Source organism: Pseudorca crassidens, chromosome 13 (assembly GCF_039906515.1).
Source record: "Pseudorca crassidens isolate mPseCra1 chromosome 13, mPseCra1.hap1, whole genome shotgun sequence".
Classification (NCBI taxonomy): Eukaryota; Metazoa; Chordata; class Mammalia; order Artiodactyla; family Delphinidae; genus Pseudorca; species Pseudorca crassidens.
This window is the reverse complement of record NC_090308.1, coordinates 38,394,689-38,419,098: the sequence shown is the minus strand read 5'-3', so window position 1 is coordinate 38,419,098 and position 24,410 is coordinate 38,394,689. Positions and strand designations below refer to the sequence as shown.

The 24,410-nt window shown below is 36.9% G+C and overlaps 1 protein-coding gene across 4 annotated transcripts in view; it reads left to right on the top strand.

Moving 5' to 3' along the window:
* Nucleotides 1-24,410, top strand: part of PKIB (cAMP-dependent protein kinase inhibitor beta) — a 102,901-nt gene that overhangs the window by 8,107 nt on the left and 70,384 nt on the right. For 2 of the 4 annotated variants that reach the window (XM_067702234.1, XM_067702230.1), the window contains exon 2: nt 15,584-15,679. The exons of 1 other annotated variant lie outside the window; for it this stretch is intronic. The gene's annotated coding sequence lies outside the window, so the exon portion shown is untranslated. Of the gene's footprint in view, nt 1-15,583; nt 15,680-24,410 lie in introns of those variants that run through there. One more of the 4 variants, XM_067702229.1, reaches the window with a different exon arrangement.

Here is a 24,410-nt window from a genome sequence, read left to right as displayed (position 1 = left end):
CTTCGTTATGCTTTGTGCTGCCTCTCCCTGACCTAATCTCTGCTTTTTATTCTTCTTTCAAAACCATTCTGTCATGCCCTCTGGAACACCTGCTCAGTCCCAGTAAACTCCTCTTAACCTCCACTTTTTTCTCTAGCCCTGAATCTTGACTCTCCCAGGGGTATCCCACTTCCCCGTGAGTCCTTCCTGTTGGAGACTGCTGATTACTCCATAGGTCATGAATCTCAGGGTAGGGAGGTGGGACACATGCCCTCCATACACCCTCCCACCTGTAGACCATTGCTCATTCCTGTTCCTTGGAGCCATCTGACTATGCTATCAACTACCATTGCTCATTCCTGTGATCTACTCACCACCTGAACAAACCCCTCCTTCAATGAACACTCCAGCAACAGGGGTACGGTCATCTTCTTCCACCTGTCTCCTGTCCTCAATCTGGGTGACTTCATGTCTACACCCAACACCACAGCCTCTCAGTTTGTGACCTCCACAGTTTCAAGCTGTAGTCTTCTCTTTTACTTCCTTTCACCCAGCCCCTTCTGTAGTCACAACCTGGATTTATCATATGAAATTGTTCCTTCCTAAAATCTCAAATTCTGAAACTCTCTGGGCATAGCCTTCTATATTTGTTTTTTGTTTTTTACACCAATCCAAAGATTCACACCTACACTTGTCCTTTGGCTTCATTGGGATGGCCAATTCTTTGATCCATCTATTTTTTAGTCTCCATGCTCTGATTGCTTGGAGTAAGATGTTTCTCAGTGGATTGCACATTTCCAATTAGTACAAGTCAGTGGAGAACCTAAGAATTCTGTGTGCTTACCACACTCTCCCCTACAAGTACAGCAACCTCAGAGCCTCACCACCACCTACCTTGAGTCCTCTGTGACCTAATGACCCCTTATCTTCTTGTTTATGCAAATCACTGCAAGAATCTCTGTGCTCCCAAATAGCATGGCAACTATCCTGGTTTTTCTGGGACTGAGAGGTTTCCCAGGATGATATGTGGAGTAAGTCCTTGACTAAAAGACTCCACACTTTTGAAATTCCTTATTTTCTTTTTTTACATATTACCTGTCTTCATCATCGCTTTCAAACCGCAAGCTGCTACTTCATCTGATGTATGTAATAGCTCTTACTGTTCACTCTCTTTATGACCTTTTGAATCTGTTGTGGGTTGAGAAAGTCAGATACCTGAGTGCATTAGTTAGGAATGTTACAGTTGCTCATGACAGCAAATCCACTTCAAATTGGCTTAAGGAGAATGGGAGAATTTATCAGATTTATGTAACCCAGCTTTCAGTCACAGCTTGATCTAGAGCTCACATTATTTTGTAAGGACCCTATTCCCTTCTACTTCTTGGCTCTACTCTCTTTCAACTTGGCTTCATTCTCAAGCTCTGCTTGGTGACAAAATTGCTATCAACAGCTCCAGGCCTAACTCCTCAAGTTTAAATTCAAAGAGAAAAAGTGTCTTCACTTAGTAGCTTTGGCACCAGCCCTAAGGTGGACTAACTTGCACCACAAACCCAGTCTTTAAGCATTTGCTGGGTTGGAAAAATGTAATAATAAGCCTGTTGAGGCAGGTTTGTGTCACGTATCACTTCTGAGCCACTGTGGCTCAGGGCACTTAGAGCTTGGATATGTCAGGTCTGAGTCTCAACTTCATTCTCGGAAACAACGAATCACATGCAGTGACTATAGGAGGAAAGGCTTCTCAAGGGGAAATGGATGTTGGGCAGGCAAAATTTTTACTATCCTCTAAATTGGTGACAAGAGGTTAAAAACAAACCAGAGGCATAAACAGGCTCTGATTACATCTGTAGGACTGGCTTATAAGTAAAGACCGTGAATATTATTAGTGTATAGGTTTTACGACATAGGTTTTATGACATTTATTTTGACTGAACAACATTTGTTAATACCTGACTCTTGACTGTTGTCTTTGTAGTTAAGTTGCAAAATAAGTAAGATTTGTATAAATAAATTTTGTGTATTATAATCCTCTTTAATCATCATTAATGAATTTTATTTTAAATTCTACCTGTATAAATAATAATTTGAAGATTATTAATATATAAGAAAGAAGAGAATATTTCTCTCTGACATAACTATTTTTGCAGCTAATATTTATGAAAACGTATCGACACATGATTTGGATGATAATAGTAGAGAAAAATAACTAAGCTAGAAATTAGAAAGCTTTGTTGTAAGGCCAACTCAGCTTTTAATTAGTCATGTGACCCTGAAGAAGTCTCTTAATCTCTTGAGATTTCAGTTTTTGTCAACATGATTACACCAATATGAATGGTGCGATTTCAGTTCATCATGAGATCAATACAGTGAAAAAAATACCTGTATTATTCTAAACAGAGCCTATAATTCCATATTTTAGTGCTATATGTACCCATTGATATTCAGGTTCTTTTCTGTAGTTGGTTATAGATATTCCTTACTTAAGTTTTTAATGAATTTTGGAACTCAGTACAAGCATCTCTGAGATGAATAGTTAACTAAATTCAAATAAACATCTATTAAAAAGCACCCTCCTGGATTCAGCTACTGTGTTTAGTGATATATTGCAAAGTGGAATGAGACTCCATCTTTTTTTAAGAAGTTTAGGATTCTATCTGTTTGGGGGAGGTAAGGGAAAATAATATACGTACCTTTCCTGCGAGGCAGACTGTAATAGGTACTAGGACAGAACTAAAAAAAAGCTGTGGGGTTTCAAAGAAGAAGAAGATAAACTTTGAAATTAATCAGAAAGACTTTAAAGGCAATGCAGTAATTGGGATTGTCCTTGAAGGACTGATAAAATTTTAATGAGTCGACGAAGCATTCCTGATTGAGAGAACAACATGAATAAAGGTACAAATACAGAAAAGAGTGAGACAGAGCTGTGTAGAATTTTAGGGGCTGGGTGGAAATTTTAGGGGCTGGGTGGAAAGATACATTGAGGCTGTAGTGAAGAATCTTAAGTGCTGGGATGAAAACTTTGGACTTAAATTTGTAGCTAATTTTTTTTTTTTTTTTTTTTGCGGTACTCGGGCTTCTCACTGCTGTGGCCTCTCCCGTTGCAGAGCACAGGCTCCGGACGCGCAGGCTCAGCAGCCATGGCTCACGGGCCCAGCCGCTCCGCAGCATGTGGGATCTTCCCGGACCGGGGCACGAACCCGTGTCCCCTGCATTGGCAGGTGGACTCTCAACCACTGCGCCACCAGGGAAGCCCCGGTAGCTAATTTTTATCCTTTAAAGTAGTAGAGAGTCATATAATCTATGACTCTATGAATAAAAATTTATTTTGACAGGTTGTTTATATGTAGGTAAATACAAGAGTTGTATACATTTTTAAAAAGAAACCAGTTAGAGAAGAAATGGTTATTAGCAGAATCTGTTAAAACAATACTAAAGAATTTTGGTTTATGGCCAATTCAATATAATGGCAAGTGGTTGTCCGACATAGGTAGCATATTTTTAAGTTGTATCAATAGCAGTATCTTATCCAGAGCAAAGGAAGTGACGGCCCAACTCTGTTCTTCCGTGGCCAAATTGTTCGGGATATTTTACTCCTACAAATAAATACACACACACGAACATGGATCAGGATGGTCTGTTATTGCAGAAGTGATGGACGGAATAGTTGTAAAATGGAGATATTTCACTAGGAGAAATGAACACCTGGGAAAGTGGGCATGGAAATGTAGTATAACGTGATGTATAAAGAAAGAGAAAAACAAGCACAAGCTTTGGAGTTAGAGCTCAGCTCTGCTCCTAATGAGCTGTGCTATTTTGGGAAAGTTGCTTATCCTTTTGTAAACTGTTTCCTTTCCCACTCTCCTTCCCCTTAACCCCTCCCCCTTTCTCCTCCTCTTCATCTACTTCTTTTTTGTAGAATAAAGATGATACTATTTACCTGCAGTTTTATTTTTTGATTAATGATTGTCAAGTACCCAGCACGTTTCCTGGCATCCAGTACGCCTCCATTACTGGTGACTATTATGTTTATTTGAAGGATGGTCTTACATATATAGGAGTTTAGACTGGTCCTGTGGGGTACCTGCAGAAAGATTTAGGACTGTTGGAGAGAGAAATGTTTTTGCTTCAAAATAAAAAAGATGTTATAAAGGTTAAGTTCCAATAAAAAAAGTAATGGTATGTCTAAGTATGGTAGCACTTTTTGAGTTCAGTGGTCGTGGTATGCTAGAGCCAAGGTGATGTATATTTTTTACATGAAAGTAATCTTTTCCTCAGCATCTGGGAGGGAATCCCCTAGAGTAGGGCTTCTCACGCTTTTCCACCAAAGAACTCCCAGAAATCTAGAGGCATAACTCACAGTGCTCCATAGAAAAGTACAAAGTTTCTTTGACATTTCATATTCATCTTACATATTTGTATACATTATGCACTCTATAATGTGTTCATTTTGTTTTAGTATAAAAACATGCTTTAAATATATACTGTCAATAAGACTCCTTTGATAAACAAAGTTTATCTTGTGGTTGTGCGTACATTCTAGTATTTCCAAGGGTGCAGGTTTCCTAGTTTTGATGAAGCACAGACTTAGGGGTATTTAGAACCACAAGCTTGTAATAGACTAAGAATTCCCTCTCAGCTTAACACAGATAAGCTAAAAATTTAGATGTCCGTTGATTAGAGTTTGGATTGCATGGATTATTTTAGACAATCACGTTACTGCTAATATCAGAAATTTGGCAGTATCTTAGATAAACACATATGTGAACCTAAGAAGTTGTAGAAAAAGCATAAAAGCATTGTTATATTTGAAAATGGAGGCCTATATCTTTAGCTACTGAAGTGGTGAAGTAAGAGGTTGAGTGGCTTCATGCTGTTACTCTTGGCTGCTGCATTTGTGGGCTTTTGTGTGTTGTTTGCTCATGTTCCTTTTTTTTTTTTTTAAATTAGTGCTTTGCAGGAGACAGATGTTGAGTAAGTGCTGTTTTGTGAAGTATTTCTTAGGAGGTTTTTAAAATTAGAATAGCTTTTTCTTGCTTTCTATTTAGCTCTAAAATTTTTGGTTTCTTTTCTGCTCTCTTCCCTACTTTACTTGTACCAAGATTCCTGCAAAAACTGCTTTAAGAGTTGCTAATCTGAATGGGAAATTATCTTCCCTGAGACCAGCTCCAGACCACCTTTTAGTGATTTGGTTACCTGACCATGTAGCTCCCTTGAATTTCATGTTATTATGATTATAATAAAGGGGACACAGGGGCTTCCCTGGTGGCGCAGTGGTTGAGGGTCCGCCTGCCGATGCAGGGGACACGGGTTCGTGCCCCAGTCTGGGAAGATCCCACATGCCGCGGAGCGGCTGGGCCCGTGAGCCATGCTCGCTCAGCCTGCGCGTCTGGAGCCTGTGCTCCGCAACGGGAGGAGCCACAAAAGTGAGAGGCCCGCGTACCGCAAAAAAAAAAGGGACACAGGAAATCTGATTATTTTAGCCATATTACTGGATGGATTGGATCACTGCAGAGGTATCTACTTATTTGCTCTCAATGATTCATCATAATTTAGGAAGAGGACCAGCCCAGAAGTCAGGAGATTAAGTTTTTGTTTTGATTTGAATTGCTTTATTACCCATCCCTGGTTAATTAAGAGGTTAATAATGCCCACTCCTCATCTATTTTACAATTTTGCCTAGGAGTTTTGTTCTCTAATCATTAATAAAGCCATAGTGTAAACAGCTTCTTAATGCAAAGGAATATGCCAGGCACCAAGGAGACCAAGTTGAACAGAACAAGGTCCTAGCCCTTGAAGGACATGGGATTAATGTTGAGTAAGTAAATTACTGTGAAACAGTGTGACTAATGCTGCTATAGCAGTGTGAATCACGTAGAAGATGCTCAGAGATGGTTATAAGAAATTCTAAAACCAGGGACAGTGTCTCAGAGGAGGTGATGTTATTGCTAGATCTTGAAAGATAACCACTAGTTTGCCAGGCAAAGAGGAATATGTCCTAGGAAGAGGAAAGAGGCTTAAAATGTGTGATGTATTTAGGGAACTATAATTAGATCAGTATATTGGACAGCTGCGGATATGGGTGGAAATTCAAAGGGAAGTAGATTCAGAAGTGCCTTGCATTTCACGGTAAATTGCTTGGAGTTGACTGAAGGTTTTGAATAAGTGGAGCAGTAGAATCGTATTTGTACCGTGGTAGACTGGCAGTGAGTCCACGTCTCTTGGAGCACACATCTCTTTTTCCACAACAAAGAGGAAAGTGACAGTAGAGGAGACGGGAGCAAGGCTGGACTCATGTTTCCATGTGTGGGTAAGTTTTTAGGTTGGTTGACTGGGTTGTTGCCCTTGTTCTAAAAGGTAGGTCAGCTAACGGATGGAAAAATATGCCTAATTTCTATTTGTTAAAAGTCTAGAACTAAGAAGACATAAATGTGGGTTAAACTATAGATAAGAATTGAAGATCTTTCCTAGAAATTGCTATACCTAGAGTTATGTGTTAAGCTATTTAAGGAACAGTCTTACCATAAAAGTAAGTGGTTTAATATATTTTCCCCATTTTGGGGGGCCTGTTAACAGAAAGTATGTAAATAGTAAAATTCTTTGAAATTAAGAAAGGTTTGAAAGTCATATTTTAAACGTGATTAAAAAAAAGAATGGCCTCCTTTATGTATGTGTGTGGGATTTTTTTAATAGACTTTTTTTGGCCACAGATTTTGACTCTGATGCATTAGTTTTCTGTCAGCTTCTCTAAAGATTCAAGGGTAGAGTTTAAATTAAGGATACTGTCAAGGGTACCCTTCAGGGTAGGAACTAACTCTGCTCTGATTTTTTAGTTGGAGAGCATCCCGAGAAATGTGTTAGATTATGTAACTAGTCACTTAGGGCCCTTGGCCTCCTGTTAACCTGGCCCTCTTGAGAGGCAGTGCCTGGGAGCAGCCGGGTCAGGCTCAGTGCTGTTGCCTAGCAGTCCAAGAGGAGCAGTCATAATGGGTTGTTGCTGAGCAACCAGGGGGCTGGTGGTGTCCCATTGTCCCCCATGGAGTTGTATAGTCGTGGTGGGCCCATCTCCATGGGAGAAGCAGTACAGCCTGGCAGAGGGCCAAGCCTCCCTCAGAGGCACAAGCGTTGTTAGCAGTAAGTGTCTGATCTTAGAATCAAAGATGATAACTTAAGTTCTATGAACATGAAAGCAATTTATGGAATTACTGATGTAAATTTAATTAAACATGAACTTAGAGCAAGGTAGGTAGCTGTGGCAGCCAGAGTTCTTTTTTCAAATACTCTCATTCCAGTTCCTTTCTCCTTCAGGCATAGTTGCAAGGTAAGTTTTCTGGGTCAATGGAAAGTAATTTTTCTTTATGCCTCATGGAATATGTAACTTTCCCTATTAACAAGGAAATATTTATATTTGAGAAAAACCAACAAGCTAAACTCCGATCTGGTCAAGTGGGCCTGCATGGCAGAGTATTTGACTCAATATCAATGCAAGAACTTGCTACTAATATTTGAGATACTGCTTTGAGTTTTCTCTCTGTTGTAGAAGATTCACCAGGACCACATCTTACTTTATTTTTTAGTATTTAACATAGCCCATAAATGACTCTTCAGGAGAGTGGATAAAATGTCAAAACTAATCAGCTCTTGTAAGAAGGGTAAGTTCTTCTTTTAGGATTTAAAGTTGCCCATATTAAGTAAACCTTCTCCTGGAGATCCAGAAACATATTTTAATGGCCAAAATTGAGCTCTTTCAATATTTTGGAGTAACACACAGCTGCATGAAAGGCTAAAGCGTGAAGCAGAGGAATGAACATCCATCACAGAGAAATAACACTGGCCAGCTAGATAGAAGTGCTGTAATCTTTTCTTATCTCCCTCTCTCCCTATTTTTTCATTCAGTATTTCTGGCCTTGTGCTGTAACTGTTTGCCTGTAAAGGTTTCAGGAAGCAGGGCTTTGGGTACAAAGTGGGAGGTTTCTTTGTTGGCATTGGGGTCTGCGCTCTTTGAGGGACCTATATTCTTTTTGAAAAAAATACTTGAAAACTTAAAAATTCCTCATAAGAATTACACACAGATTTTTGTTTTACACATGTACATGCACACACACTAATGTGTCTAAGCCATTCAATTAGAGTACAACTGAGATAGTATATCAACAGTAAGAAAATTTAAATGTTTTTTAAGATGCCTTATTTTTAAAGCTACTTAATATTTAAATGTGAACTTTTTATTGTTTTTATCATATATATCATTCATATCATAAGTGTTCTATTTATCTTTGTTATATAAGAGTATTAATAAATCGAAAGCATATTAAGCACAGTATGTGCCAGGTACTGTTCTATACAAATTAAATTTAGTATGTCATTTAACTCCTCAACAACTGTATACGAGAGGTACTATTATTATGGATATTTTACATGTGGAGAAGTCTAGACCTGCCCAGAAAGGTCAAGTAACCAGGCCAGATGTATACACTAAAGATTTATAATCAGAAAGTCTGTCTGCAGAAACTCTGCTTCTCAATCATTATGCTATACTTTGAGCACCATATTATTTCATGAGGGCAACATGAAACGGTATTCACAACAAACTTGTTTTTAGGTTATAATGATATAATGAGAGAATGAAAAAGAGAGTGAAAACTATGAAATCTTTTACTAAACAAAGTCTGTTTAATTTATTCTTTGGGTCTATAGTCCGCAGCCAGAAACCTTTTAAATCAAAGTTTTTTATATCCATCCAAATTCTATGAATTTGCAAAATAAATTCAGTAGGCATTTAGCACTGAAGTTGTTTCTCTTCAGGATGAGATGTTAGGTATATTTTCTTTGGTATATGAGATGTGAAGGAAGAGGAAATGGTTAAAAGAAAAAATAGAGGAAATGAATAAGTGAATTGTTTTTGATCAATTCTCCAAAAAAGTCATGTTTCTTAGAGCTCTGAGATACAAGGATCAAGGAATTGCTGTTTAGTCATGAGAAAAATAATACAGGTGAAAAGTTGTATGTAAAACTAGGTCAAGAGTCCAGGAATATTGTGAAGCAATGATGCCTAGTGGATCACGCAGGCTTTCTAGTCAGAGCTGAACTTGCACCCTGCCTCTGTGACTTATTAGCTGTGTGACCTTAGGGAGGTATCTCACCATCTTTAAGCTTTGAAAAAAGTCCATTTTTCTTTTTTTTTTTTTTAAAACAAAGATTAACTGTGATTAAGTGGAATAAAATGCAAAGCGTCTAGCAAGGCTCATGACACAGAACAGGTGTTTATTGAATGCTAAAATCTTTTTTTCTCCTCTCCCAGCAGCAGCAAAAACAAAGTAAAAAGAGGGTTATCCTAGGGACCTAAAAGGTCAAGGGAGTTTCATAGTGGGATTGTGGGGTCAAAGCTGGTCAACATTTTAAAGACTCTTGGTCAACTTTGCCAAGTTGTTATGTAAAAGCAATATTACAGTTCAAGCATTACATTTTTAATTATTAGAAAACCTAATTTTTTAACATCTTTATTAGAGTGTAATTGCTTTACAATGGTGTATTAGTTTATGCCGTATAACAAAGTGTATCAGCTATACATAAACATATATCCCCATATCTCCTCCCTCTTGCATCTCCCTCTCTCCCACCCTCCCTATCCCACCACTCTAGGTGGTCACAAAGCAGGGAGCTGATCTCCCTGTGCTATGCTGCTGCTTCCCACTAGCTATCTATTTTACGTTTGGTAGTGTATATATGTCCATGCAACTCTCTCTCTTTGCCCCAGCTTACCCTTTCACCTCCCTGTATCCTCAAGTCCATTCTCTAGTAGGTCTGTGTCTTTATTCCTGTCTTGCCACTAGGTTCTTCATGACCATTTTCTTTCTTTTTTATTTTTTTAGAGTCCATATACATATGTTAGCATACGGTATTTGTTTTTCTCTTTTTGACTTACTTCACTCTGTATGGCAGACTCTAGGTCCATCCACCTCACTACAAATAACTCAATTTCGTTTCTTTTTATGGCTGAGTAATATTCCATTGTATATATGTGCCACATCTTCTTTATCCATTCATCTGTTAATGGACACTTAGGTTGCTTCCATGTCTGGCTATTGTAAATAGAGCTGCAATGAATATTTTGGTACGTGACTCTTTTTGAATTATGGTTTTCTCAGGGTATATGCCCAATACTGGGATTGCTGGGTCGTATGGTAGTTCTATTTTTTAGTTTTTTAAGGAACCTCCATACTATTCTCCATAGTGGCTGTATCAATTTACATTCCCACCAACAGTGCAAGAGGGTTCCCTTTTCTCCACACCCTCTCCAGCATTTATTGTTTGTAGATTTTTTGATGATGGCCATTCTGACTGGTGTGAGATGATATCTCATTGTAGTTTTGATTTACATTTCTCTAATGATTAATGATGTTGAGCATTCTTCCATGTGTTTGTTGGCAATCTGTATATGTTCTTTGGAGGAATGTCTATTTAGGTCTTCTGCCCATTTTTGGAAGAGGGTACTTTCCTCAACATAATAAAGGCCATATATGACAAACCCACAGCCAACATTATCCTCAATGGTGAAAAACTGAAACCATTTCCACTAAGATCAGGAACAAGACAAGGTTGCCCACTCTTACCACTATTATTCAACATAGTTTTGGAAGTTTTAACCACAGCAATCAGAGAAGAAAAAGAAATAAAAGGAATCCAAATTGGAAAAGAAGAAGTAAAGCCGTCACTGTTTGCAGATGACATGATACTATACGTAAAGAATCCTAAAGATGCTACCAGAAAACTACTAGAGCTAATCAGTGAAGTAGCAGGATACAAAATTAATGCACAGAAATCTCTTGCATTCCTGTACACTACTGATGAAAAATCTGAAAGTGAAATTAAGAAAACACTCCCATTTACCACTGCAACAAAAAGAATAAAATATCTAGGAATAAACCTACCTAAGGAGACAAAAGACCTGTATGCAGAAAATTATAAGACACTGATGAAAGAAATTAAAGATGAAACAAATAGATGGAGAGATATACCATTTTCTTGGATTGGAAGAATCACCATTGTGAAAATGACTCTACTACCCAAAGCAATCTACAGATTCAATGCGATCCCTATCAAACTACACTGGCATTTTTCACAGAACTAGAACAAAAAATTTCACAATTTGTATGAAAACACAAAAGACCCCGTATAGCCAAAGCAATCTTGAGAAAGAAAAACGGAGCTGGAGCAATCAGGCTCCCAGACTTCAGACTATACTACAAAGCTACAGTAATCAAGACAGTATGGTACTGGCACAAAAACAGAAATATATATCAATGGAACAGGATAGAAAGCCCAGAGATAAACCCACGCACCTTATGGTCACCTTATCTTTGATAAAGGAGGCAAGAATATACAGTGGGGAAAAGACAGCCTCTTCAATAAGTGGTGCTGGGAAAACTTTACAGCTACATGTAAAAGAATGAAATTAGAACACTCCATAACACCATACACAAAAATAAACTCAAAATGGATTAAAGACCTAAATGTAAGGCCAGACACTATAAAACTGTTAGAGGAAAACATAGGCAGAACACTCTATGAGAGCAAGATCCTTTTTGACCCACCTCCTAGAGAAATGGAAATAAAAACAAAAATAAACAAATGGGACCTAATGAAACTTAAAAGCTTTTGCACAGCAAAGGAAACCGTAAACAAGATGAAAAGACAACCCTCAGAATGGGAGAAAATATTTGCCAATGAAGCAACTGACAAAGGATTAATCTCCAAGATTTGCAAGCAGCTCATGCAGCTCAATATCAAAAAACAAGAAAACCTGATTTTACTTTGCCTATGGTTATGGTATTGACTTGAATCTTAGGAGACAGACAGGATGTTTAACTATTAGTATTAAATGAATCTGAAACATGATTGTATTTCTGATTCTTAGTCATCTTCATCAGTTCCTCTTAATTCATTCTTCAGCTACTGAGGCTTCATTCAAAAAATTTTTTTAATTAATAATTTTAGATAAATTAGAGATATGGCACTTAGATTTCTGATTTTGGTCATTTTTGTATATTTCTTATCGCTTGCTCTAGCTGTAACCCTCTGTCCCCTGAAACAGGGTCTTTGTTTTCTCTGTGGCATCTACCACATGGTAGGTAATAATATTTGCTGAAAGATGGAAGGGATAAAACAGGTTATTTGCAATTTTATGTATATACAATAGCTATTAAAGCTTTTGAAAATGTAGCAGTTGCCAAGGATCTGGTTAGTAGGTTAGCTTAAAAGCTATCACAATTATAGAAATCAAGCATATACAAATCAATCAAGTAGGAAAAAATAGAGGATACTAATCTAAGGGTCAGAAGAGGGAAATTTAAGTATAAGTAAATAAAGGAATTTGAAGAGAATAATGCTAATTTTGTTGTGACCACTTTTATAAATACATGAATTTTCCATATTTTCACAAAGGTATAAGTTCATGGTATAAATTCATCTTTTTAGAACTACATGTAGCAAGAATAAGTGTAAAATATTTGCAACTCTTCCTTTTAAAGTTATTCTATACCTTTTGCTCATGCAAGTAAAGATGTATGAATTTTCCATTCAATAATCACTAATTGAGTACCTACAATATATTGTGCCAAGTGCTGTAGATGGATGAATAAAAAATTGCCATTTGAGATGTTCACCGCCTGGTAGGGGAGACTGACACACACAGAGCTGTCATGTGAAGTCAACCGTGATAAGTGCATCAGAGAGTTATGAACAAAGTGATTTAGGGGCAGGGGTTACGACTCACACCAAACCTGTGCAGTTCCAAAGAGCTTTACAAAAGCAGCAACCTTTGAGTTGGGCTTTTAAGGATGGCCCAGAGCCTACTAGTGAGAGCACAGGGGGATGATATGCATTCTGGTTGGAAGAAACAGGAAGTTTTTAATATGGCCTATTTGTGCAATTCTTTTGGTATTTGTTGCTAGCCCCATGTGGCCAAGGGGTTCAAACCAGCACATTTTATCACATCTTGTACAAAGTCTAATCAGTAAGTATTGGTTTTTGAGTATCTGGATGAATGAATGAACAAACTTACCTTCTTAATATGGGACAATAATTTCAAATTAAAAAAATTATACTTCAGTGAGGGTTGTGTTTCTTTACTTGATTATACCTATGCAGTTCAAAGGAGAATTTAAACTTTGTGAACTTTGATTAACATTCCTCTCACCGGATTTTAAGAAAACACAGCTGTGGACTTTATTCCTACCATTCTCTGCTTCCCCTTCTGCACTTAATTTCTACACTTTCATTGGTCTGTTTAGATGCATGAGTTCAAATATATGCCTTTGGTGGGTTTTTTTTAGTCTAAAATAAAACCTACTTAAACGGAGGCTACAGTCCTGCTTATATGTGGAGTGATATTCAGGTTGATATTTTTTATTTCCTCTTTAGAAGCAAAATGAACTCATCCTGTTGTACACATTATACATTCTCCAATTAAAAACCTACAATACAGTGATAGGGAATGGGCTTGTATTTCCTATTGCAAAGTGTCCAGTGATATCTGGAGGATTCAGCTGGGTTTTAAAGAGATTGTATTAACATTTGTGCCATAAGTGACAGTTGAGTTATTTTAATTAAATGGCAGTTTCAGCCAATTAAGATTTCTCATTGTTTTGAGGCCCTTTTCCTTTTCTTCCTCTTTTTGATTTCAGTATGTCTTGGGAATCCAAATATGCTAGAGTATGATTCCTTTGGTATTTTATTATTCCTTTGCAAGCCAAAACAAAACTCTTGAGACCATCACACTCCCAAAAGGAAGCTGTAAGTCTTGGGAGTGTGATCACAGCTACCTTTCTAGGACCCCCAAACTGAGTCTAGTGTTAAACACAAGAAACACATTTTTTGCTTTTGTAGTACTTCAGGAAGAGTAATAAAATAACATTGCATATGTGTATTTTATTGTATGTGATCTTTCTTGATTCCCAAAACAACGTGGAGAGATAAGCAGGGTAAATATTTCCATTCCATTTGATAAGCAAGGCTCTGTCATTTACCTACAAAAAAGATGATTCCTCAAAGTCAACAGCTGATACAGGGATAAGCTGGAACTAGAACTGAGTTCAGTGCTTCTCCCTCTGTGTTACAAGCCCTGAGGACTTTCTTTTACTGGCTTACTTGTAAGCTATAAGGAAATGTGGGAAGCAGAGGAAAGAACAGTAATGAAATTATTTACAGATGAACTTGAAAGATGGCTAACATGCTATTGGCATTTGGAGAAAAAGACTTTTTTTGAGAATCATGGTGAAATACTTCTACCACGTATAATTCCTGGGTTTTATACCAATCACAAGTTCAGTTATTATCCCAAAGTGAGTGGTGGGCTGTAGAATATGGACTGGAAGGGTTGTTTCTCAAACCAGGGAGACTAGTGAGAGATATCATAATCTCTGTAAGAATTGATGGGATGGAGGCAGGTGTGGGTGAGGAGGGTGGAATTTGATGGTGCCTGTGGGAATGGAATTGGAAGGAAGAGTGAGTTCAAGGACAATTTTGAGCCTGGAATAGACAGAATTTGGTGGTTTATTAGATAGAAAGGAGAGAAGAAAACAGCAAACAGCACTAGACTCTCTCCTGCTCTGAATAACCCTAGTAAAGTTAGCACATACAAGCATAGGAATATTGACATTCCTGGCTTCACGCTTTATAGAAAAAGGAACAGATGATTTCCATAACAGGAAAGAAACATGGCTCTCTCATCTAGGACAACTAAGCATTTGTTATGTGTCTGCTCAAATATATAGACTGCCTGAGTTAAAGGGAGCCTGGTTTACCCAGCGATCGGTTGTAGCCACCTCTTCAGGAGTATATATGGAAATGAAAATAACTCAGTTGGTTTCTGTATTATTAGTTTTAAAGTGGGGGCTTTTGATATAGAAATATCTAAAAGGATAGGAACAGGAAAACCATGCAAGTGCATCAGATGCCTATTCATAGCAAAATTTCAAGTTACCTTTTGATGCTGAGGCATTATGTGTGGGCCAGGTTTTATTGGGTGGATTTTCTCTTCCAGAGTTCCAATCTCCATATTATATAATTGAGGAAAACAATGTCCTTGCTTCTTGGCATTGAAATTCAAAAGCAGGGATTTATGGCTTTTCAAGTCACACATCTGAGAAAGGCTGTCACTCAGCTAGTGAAACTATTTTCAATGGAAAGTTGAAAAGCTGAAGAAAAAAATATATTTTGCTATACTGTTGATTTTACTATTTAGTAGGTACGTCTTTGACTGCCTGTGTTACATGGTCTTGGGGCAAAACACAAGAAAGATTGATCAGAATACAATTGGTGTGTTTGAAAAGGGAACAAAATAATAACAGGAAACACACTCCTCATTTATGAGACTGCTGAGCTGCTTACTCAAGGAAATTTATCCTGCTCCTGTTATAAATCTGAAAGGTATAAAAGAAATCAGGATGAGGAATGAAAAAACAACAATGAACAGTTGTTTTAAAATTGTGTCTCATTTTGTCATTAAATTGGATGTTGTTGCTCAAGGAACCATTTGTTCTTTCCTGAAAGAGACAAGGAAGGAGGATGTTTATCTTAATACATCTTTTTTTCCCTTTGTTTCCTTCAGGGGTCATGGTATACTGAAAAAGCACTCAAGAGAAATCTGGGGGGAGCTGGAAACTATCAAGTTATTGAGGCCACACAGGGGGCAGAAAAGACAGAGGTGGGTACGCTTTTGATCCATCAATCCTGCTATTGAGGGTGTCCCTGAAAATATCTTTGTTGTTATAAAGCCAGAGGACAGCAAGGAAAAAGTATAAAGTGGGAGGTTTTTATTTTAGAAAACAGATCAATATGGTTAAATGGAAGCTTGATAGGGTCTATTGTTAATGTCAAATTAATAGCATGCATGCCAAGAACTTGAGCTAGGCATTTCCATCCTGTGTCTGCCAGGGGCCAGTGATTAGTACAGAGACTGAGCTTGGTTTAATATTTACATTCTTAGCTGAGCTTATTTAAATTGTTCTCCACGGAGACAGCTAGCCCACCAAAATAATGTTTTAAATTTATATCCTTTAAAACAGAAGAAAAGCTTATAGTATTACCGATCAGATCCTATAAACTTACTACTCACCTAATACGGATCTCCTTAGAGACCATAGTGACAGCTTTGTTATCAATACATACAAGTAAATAGTCTTGATGACACTGACTGGTGGATATAAATCTCTAATGCTTTTTTGAGAAACAGTTTTCTGTGTGCTGCTGTTGTATTTGAGGCCCCTCCAGCCCCTCAGGACTGTGTTTTCCCACTCAGTGAGAGATTTGCTCCCCTGTTGCAGTGAAGATGGCAGATCAGAGACCATGGAGTAAACCTCAGCCTGTGGGAAGCCTCCTCCCACTCTTGGATTCCCATGAGAACAAAGCTCCAAGGGAACAGGAAAGAGTGGAAGACGTTACATTTGGTTTAGGCTCATTGCCTGGTTTTCTGAAAACCAGTACAGTTTTCCTATTAACCCATTGCGATTTCATTTAGACAGTGGCAGTGGGTTCATTTTCTTATTATCTGAGCATTTTACTACTTTCTTGTCAACTTTTTAAGTTTGTGTCAGTGGAGAATAACATGTTTTAATTGAAATCTACCTTTTATTATGAACTAATGTCATGAAAAAATTGTATCAAAAAGCATTTATATTTCTATATAAACAATTGAAATCTCCATACTAAGAAAAACCAGCACGTACATTTGTAAACATTAATTTTGTATTTAAAGAAAATTAAGACTAACATAAAATAATTGAGTCTTTATTGTGAGTGGAGTGGATAGTGCTTTATAAACATAATCTCATGTAATCCTCACGATAACTGTGTGGGAAAAGTAAAGAAGGCATAGTTATTCCCTGTGACAAAAGTGTACCTTGCCAAGTGCACACATTTAGCTAGTGGGTGCTGAAATTAGGATTTGAGCCAGATTTTGTCTGATGCTTAAGCCTATGTCCTTGACCAGCTTGGATAGGGAGATTCGGCAGGAGCTAAAATACTCTGTTTAGATGAGCAAAGTATCTTGTTTGCATCAGGTATTTATAATCGATGGTTGAAAATACACATTTTTAAGGAACATATTATCCCATACTGTATGAACTTTACAAAAGAGATGAAACATTTTTCTGATTCATTTAATGAAAAGCACTTAACTAAAAAAACAGTTAACTAAAAAACAAAAAAATTAAAAACACTAAAAAAAGTAGCACAAAAAAGAAAATCACAAAAATTCACTGAAATACTAAATACAGGAATGTAGAAATCAACAAAATAGAATAATACAAGAAAATCGTGTTTATTCTAGAAATGTACATGTGCTTCAATATTGAGAAATTTATTGTAATTTCACAGTCATAGACTAAAGGATAAAACTGCTATTTTTACCTCCTAATAGATTTCAAATGACATTTGATAAAATGTAACTATATTTCTTTTAAGAACATGCATATATACAACATAGTAATTTAGGTATAGAGAGGTATTTTTAAATTGTGAAAAAGCAGAAAAAACAGAAAAACCGTAGACACTTACTACATGCCCTATTTCATCACTTATAGTTAACATCATTCTATAAATTCTAGCCAATGCAATAAAATTTTTTAAATGACTAATGTTTTAAAATTTCTTAATATATATACTAGAAACTGTTCTAAATACTTTACAAATATTAATTCATTTAATCTTCATAACAATCCTAGGGAATATTGACTACTATAATTCTCATTTTACAAATGAGGAAGTTGAGGCCCAGAGAAGCTAAGTAACTTGGCCAAGGTCACATAGCTAATAAGTGGTAGAGATGAATAAGCACTCAAGTGGCTTAACTCATGAATCTTTAATTTTAAATCCTATCATATGCTGTCTCTCAAAGTTCACAATTATTAGAAAAGAGATGACATCTTTTCTCCTTAAAAAAAGTGTGTGTATATATATATATATACACACACACACACACACATATATGTGTGTGTGTGTGTGTGTGTGTGTGTGTGTTTATATGAATTTACTACAAATCCCAAGAAAATCAACTGGAGAACTATTAGAATAAGAGACTTCAGTTAAGTGGTCATACAAAAGATAAATGTGTATAAATCAATCGACTTTTCTATGAGAGCTACAAATAGAAAACATGATGAAAAAATCCCATATCTATGAGTAAGCTATAATAGAAATGTACAAGACTTAAATGAAGAAAATAACATTTTGTTGAGAAACACAAAATAAGATTAGCAGTAATGGAGATTGGTATTGTATTCCTGGATGAGAATAATAAATAATGTAATGATGTTAGCTTCCCCAAATTAATTTATAAAGTTAATGCAATTCCATATAGAACCACAAAGAGATTTTTAGGGAGAGATTGGCAAAATGATTATTAAAATTCATCTGGAGGAATGAACAGACTGGGAAAAGCAAATTTTTGAAAAAGAATAATAATGAAGAAAGAACTTATAATTCCAAGTATTAAAACATATTATAAAATTACTATTACTAAGGCAGTATGTTACTTTTTACTAAAATAGAGACTTAGGAGAGGCTAAATCATCTTGAAAATTCCCCAAATAGACTTAAGCATATAAGGGTAACATATAATAAACACAGAATTTCATGTTGGTGGAGAAGGTATTATTACAAGAATACAATTCAAATAATTAGTTATTGTTAGGAAAAATTGTAAAGTTGAATCTTTTATTTATACAAAATACAGATAAATATCAGATTAATTGAAGAAGAAGAATGAGATATAACTGAAAAATAGGTGAATAATTTATAATCTTGTCTAATATGACATCAAAGGCAAAAACCATAATTAAAGATTGATAGACTTGACTATGAGACATATTAAAACTTTTTTACATAAAAATAGAAAGGAGACTCAAGCAGCATGCCTAGCACTGTGTTTGAAAATTCTTTTCTTGATTTTTTTGGGGTTAGAATTAATAAATCAGCAAGTTCTGACTTATATTCTAAATACACTACTGTTTGAAGGCTTAAAAAAGGGAAGCCCATTCTGGGATACTGTGCTATAGACACAGAGCAAATTTCAAAGATGGAATTCTAGAGAAGACCAAATAATGACATGGAAGTCAGGATTGTTCCATCTAAAAAGGTCAGCTGAATTTGAATTATAGTATCCAAGAGAGTAAAGGATTTCAACTAGATAGTTTTATAATTCATACAAGTATATATAAAGAAATATAAACATATATATAAAGAAAGGAGGTGGTCATTGACAGTTTAGCACTAATTGTTAGTGATCAAAATAGCTGCCATTTAATGTTCATAGTGTTTGCAAAACGCATTTTCTCATTCCTTCATTCAGTATTTATTGAGCACTTGCCCCATTTACTCTGTGCCAGTTGTGAGCACTGAGGGTGCAGAACTGAGGATACTTTGCGATGCCCCGGGGTTTGTAAACTGCAGGATCTAGAGATACAGAGAAATATTGACTACAGGACCATGAGGAGACCCAAGGAGGGTCACATCAAGAGTGGCTGACGTTTAATGCTTTGGGAAGGTCCTCAGGGATGACATGCTAACTTTCTTCAATTATATGAGGAATATCATCTGTATGATTGAAAAGGCAAAACTAGGTTGAGTGGATGGGAATCAGAGAAAGACATATTTTTATTTAATTAAACGAATGGCTGTCTGAAATTATAACAGGCTACCTCTGGTACCTGAGATAGTTCCAGAAGCTTGGTACCACTAGGAAGGAAAGTAGCACAAGGAATTCATACATGAAATGGTGAGGGGCTGTGGATGGAGAGTTGGTGATTAACTCATCTCTGAAGATAAAATGTTCTTGGATCTGTTATTGAGATCGTTGATGTGGGAAGGGCTCCCTTGAAGACAACACAATGAGGGGCTCTAGGGAGTCAGGCCCACCAGCGTTCCACTTAACTCTTAGACTCAAAGTTTTAGTAATCCATGTTCTGTGTTTTATTAGTATAATTTATATATTGAGACATTTAAACAATGCTAAGAACAAAGAATAGAATTAACTCCCACCTCTCAGAATTAACACATTTCATTTTATAATATTTGCTTAGTCTTCCGTTTTAAAGAAATAAAATGGCACAATTAGTTAAGTCTTCTTTCAGAAGCATCTATAAATTAGTGTGTGTTGTTCCCATCCATTTTATACTTTTACCCACGTATTTATGCAACCATTCCAATATTTAGTCCTGGTTTGTGTTTTTAAAATTTACAAAAATAATATCACTGCTTTTCACGACACCGTGTTTTTGAGATCTATATAGTTATATATATATATATATATATATATATAGTTCTAGCTCTGTTCTCCTAGGTGAAATTTGTGGGGTTTTTTTTTGTTTGTTTGTTTTTTTGCGGTACGCGGACCTCTCACTGTTGTGGCCTCTCCCATTGTGGAGCACAGGCTCCGGACGCGCAGGCTCAGCGGCCATGGCTCATGGGCCCAGCCGCTCCGCGGCATGTGGGATCTTCCCGGACCGGGGCACGAGCCCGTGTCCCCTGCATCGGCAGGTGGACTCTCAACCACTGCGCCACTAGGGAAGCCCTGTGTGGGTTTTTTGATAAGACGTTTACTATTCACGTTTAGTGGCCTTCCTTACTCCGAAATTGGGCCTGTGGATGACAGGATGTTATTGCTGGAAGATTTAGGAGAAAACGTTCTCATTTATGTCTTTATATATTGTCAACACCGGGACTTTTTGAAAATGACGAAAGCTAAGCCAGAGGGGAAGTCAGGACAATGTAAATAAACTAGGCAAACCAGAATGGAGGATTAGCCTGCATATGAAGAAAACAAGGCTGCAGGAGGAGAAATGACTTTCTGGGCTACACAGCTTGTTAGTGACAGTCCTCGAAATACCAGCCCGAATCTTAGAATCAAACAATTGCATGGGATAAGATATATGTAGAATGCTTTGCAGTTCATTGTTCTTTTCATCATGGTGTTTCTTATGTTTAATAAAGATGTAGAGAAGTAAGATAATGGATTCCTAGGGCCAAATTGCCTGATATCCTGCCTTCAGAATGGCTGAAGCTTTAATGCATCAATTTTTTTTTTTTATGATTGCTCTCTCTTTGCCCAGGTAAATATAATTATCACCTCTTTCCACTAGATAAAGTATCCTGTCCCATTTGTCCCACTAGGTAGCAGAATGTGGCCAGGTAAATCAGTTTTCACTGGTGATTAGAAGTCATCCCTTCCATTTGCTTGTCAGCTAACCTTTGCCCTATACTTGTCCTGTTAACAGCTGGCTAGTTAATGAATGTGACATGGCTGTTTCTGCAAGGTTTGGGCATGCTAAGATTGTACAGAAGACAGAGAACTGACTCACTAATTAAGCAGGGGTTTTTAGTGCCAGCTTAGGTCTGCAATTTCTTTAACCAGACCCAGTCTCAGGTGTTCTTCATAGTGAGGTGGTCTTGGAATTATATCGTTTATCCTACATGGAGTTAGGACAAATAATTCATCATTTCATTACTTACTTTAAACTTTTAAACTAATACAACACCTAGGATTGAAAGGCTTGCAAATATTTTTAAAGTTTTACTCGTATCAAATTTGTTTTAGTTTTTCCAATATATTTTATACATTTATAAGATACATAAAACCAGTCTTCTTGACTATCCGCTGGCAATAATATTTGATTGCTAAAGTAGTCTATAGAAGTTAAGTGATATAGGGTTGGCCAAAAAGTTCATTCGTGTTTTTTCCATAAGATCTTACAGAAAAACCCAAACAAACTTTTTGGCCAACCTAATACATTGAAAGTAAAGATTTATCATGTGAAAAGTATCAAGTTTCATCTGATTATGTTCTTAAAAAATTATGGTAATTTGATTATCTTACAAATGAGTTCAGTCTGTAAAATCCTAATTTACAAATGCTTGAAAAAACAAAATACTCTTGATTAATTTAATGTCAGCCTATTATCCTACCACGTAAATATCATAGACGTTGTAACTATAGTCACAAAAAGTAAGAATCCATTGGAAAGGAAGTGGAGTGCTTTTGGCTGTTTCTAAACACAACCGTAAAAGGTCAAGGATATCATTACTGAGAAAATGAAGTCATTGTCCAAAAGTTGCACATGAGCTGATTTTTGTTATTTGTCTCAAGTGGTGTATCTTCAGATTGCTGGAAGACATCATGAATATTTTAGCTGCAATTATTATTAAAGTGTTCAGTGTGTAACCGTTCCATGTGTGGGCATGGTTGCAGCAAGGTGGCTAAAAGGACAATGTCCCTCAAGGTCATATCCACATCGCCTATCTGTGGTGGCTCCTCTTTGGTTTAGTTTGGTTGGTGGTTATATGCTATTTGTATGTCATGTGGAACATGGCTCAACTTTGTGAGCTGACTGCTAGGGGGCCACTTAATCCATTTTCTTAAAATTACGCCCTATGTTAGTCTCTAAAGTTTGCTTTTGGTATTTAAATGCATATCATAGCTTAATCACATCACACCAAGTTGTAATTTCAACAGTACTTTATCATTTTTCTTTGGCTGTTTTGCTTGTGGCTATTTATTAGTCCATCACATGACGTTTCGTAGTTTTTCTGACACTAGCTGAATATTTAAATGACATGGAAGAATTGGTGGAAAGAGCACTGAATGTTGGAAGTCAGATCTCTGTTCTGGACCTTATTTTGCCCCCATCCAGCTGCATGAGTCTTAGCAAGTCATTCTGAGATGTGGCACAGTGCAGTGGATCAAATCATTGACTACCAAATTTGAGTCCAACTTGGGCCATTTATTAGTTGGTAAATTTCTTAACCTCTCTGTGTCAAGGTTAGGTTCTTATCTGTAAAATGGAACTGACAATAGTTCCTCTCATAAAATTATTAAGGAGATTAAATCAATGGATATTTATAAAGCACTTAGAATAGTGCCTTTATGATTGATTGTTTAATAAAACTTTACTGTGATTGGACTTCATTGGGTTTGATTTCTATATATGAGTATTTCCAGTTTGACGATGACATTAAGTTTCTGTTTCTTGCCTTTGTTTTCAGTGTACCTTTAACTTTGCTAAGCTGATGCTGGTGAAAATATTGTTTCTATGCAAAGTATTAGTGGCTATATGGTCTAACAGCAATGATTTTTTGTTTTTGTTTGTTTTAAATTAAGGCACATGTGCAAAACTAAAGAATTTTTAAAAATATAGCCAAAATAGCTATATATCTCATAGTTGTATTGACTGAGACAATCTCTATAACTGGGCTTGGAACTTGTGTTTGTATCGTGTAGACATTTTGTTTACCTTCTGAAGGGTTAATTTATTTCATTTTTCAATTTCTGTCTTCATAAATGCACTATTGGATGAAAGGCTATTTGGAAAACTGAATTTGATTATTACTTTTCACCTCTGTAGTGTCACTGAAAAAATTCCACTGTTTATCAGGTTTCCTTTGTACAGGCTGGTACATGACTTCTATCTTTTTAAGCTTATCACACATCCATAACTCTTAAACAGTTCTCAGTTTCTTTTAATTAAGCTTGAAACTTGTTAAAATTGAAATATTTTGTAGTGCATAGAGCAGTCCAATGTCAGAATAAGAGCTTGGTGGTAGAAAGACAGATAAGTTTGTTTCTTAAAAACAGGACATACCCACCAGGGTGAAAGAGGCCACTGAAATTGGAACTCGTTTTAGCCCATGGGAGAAAGTCCAGCTAAGCTAGTGGCCTTATCATCTAGAGAGAATGATGACAGCAAAAGGAGGCTGTCCTGATAGGCAGGGGGTCGGAGTCCGAATTGACCAGCAAGGTGCAGCAGATGGTATCCCAGCAGGTGGGTGGGCGATGGTGACACAGAGTCTGGGAACGGGTGCTATCCAGGCAGATAAACAGAGAGGTCTGTTCACAGATAGTATGGCCCCAGGGTTGGGGCTGGGGTTTCGGAATGAAATTCAGGCCCTGGTAAAACTGGATAGACTAGTGCAGAGGCCTGTTTTGGAGGGACTAGGGTACTATCCAGGGCATTGGAGCACAGAGTTTGTTACGTGGGACCACAGGTTAAAGGGAACTTGCGGCACCCTCATTTTTGGGGATTGTGTGGCCTGGAAGGATGCTGGAATAGGGAACCAGGCCAGTCTTTATAGATGCTGACTTTGATAGTGCTTGGTATAGATTCATGTGTCTGTCTTTTGAAAATTGAAACACTCAAATGTGTTGATTACTAAACTGTGCTTTACTTTATTGCTAACAAATTAGATTAGAAGGCAACTCTGAGGTAATCAGCCTTGCCTCTTTTTTTTCTTTCTTTCCTTTATAAAGCTTGCAGAACCTTTCAGGTCAGAATGAATTCCATGCAGTTGAAACCGCGCACATGGGGCTTAGGTTAAGTGAAGCATACAATATAGAGGTGGTGTTATTTCCTACTCTTCTTGGATTTATCCTGAGGAAGAAGTCATGT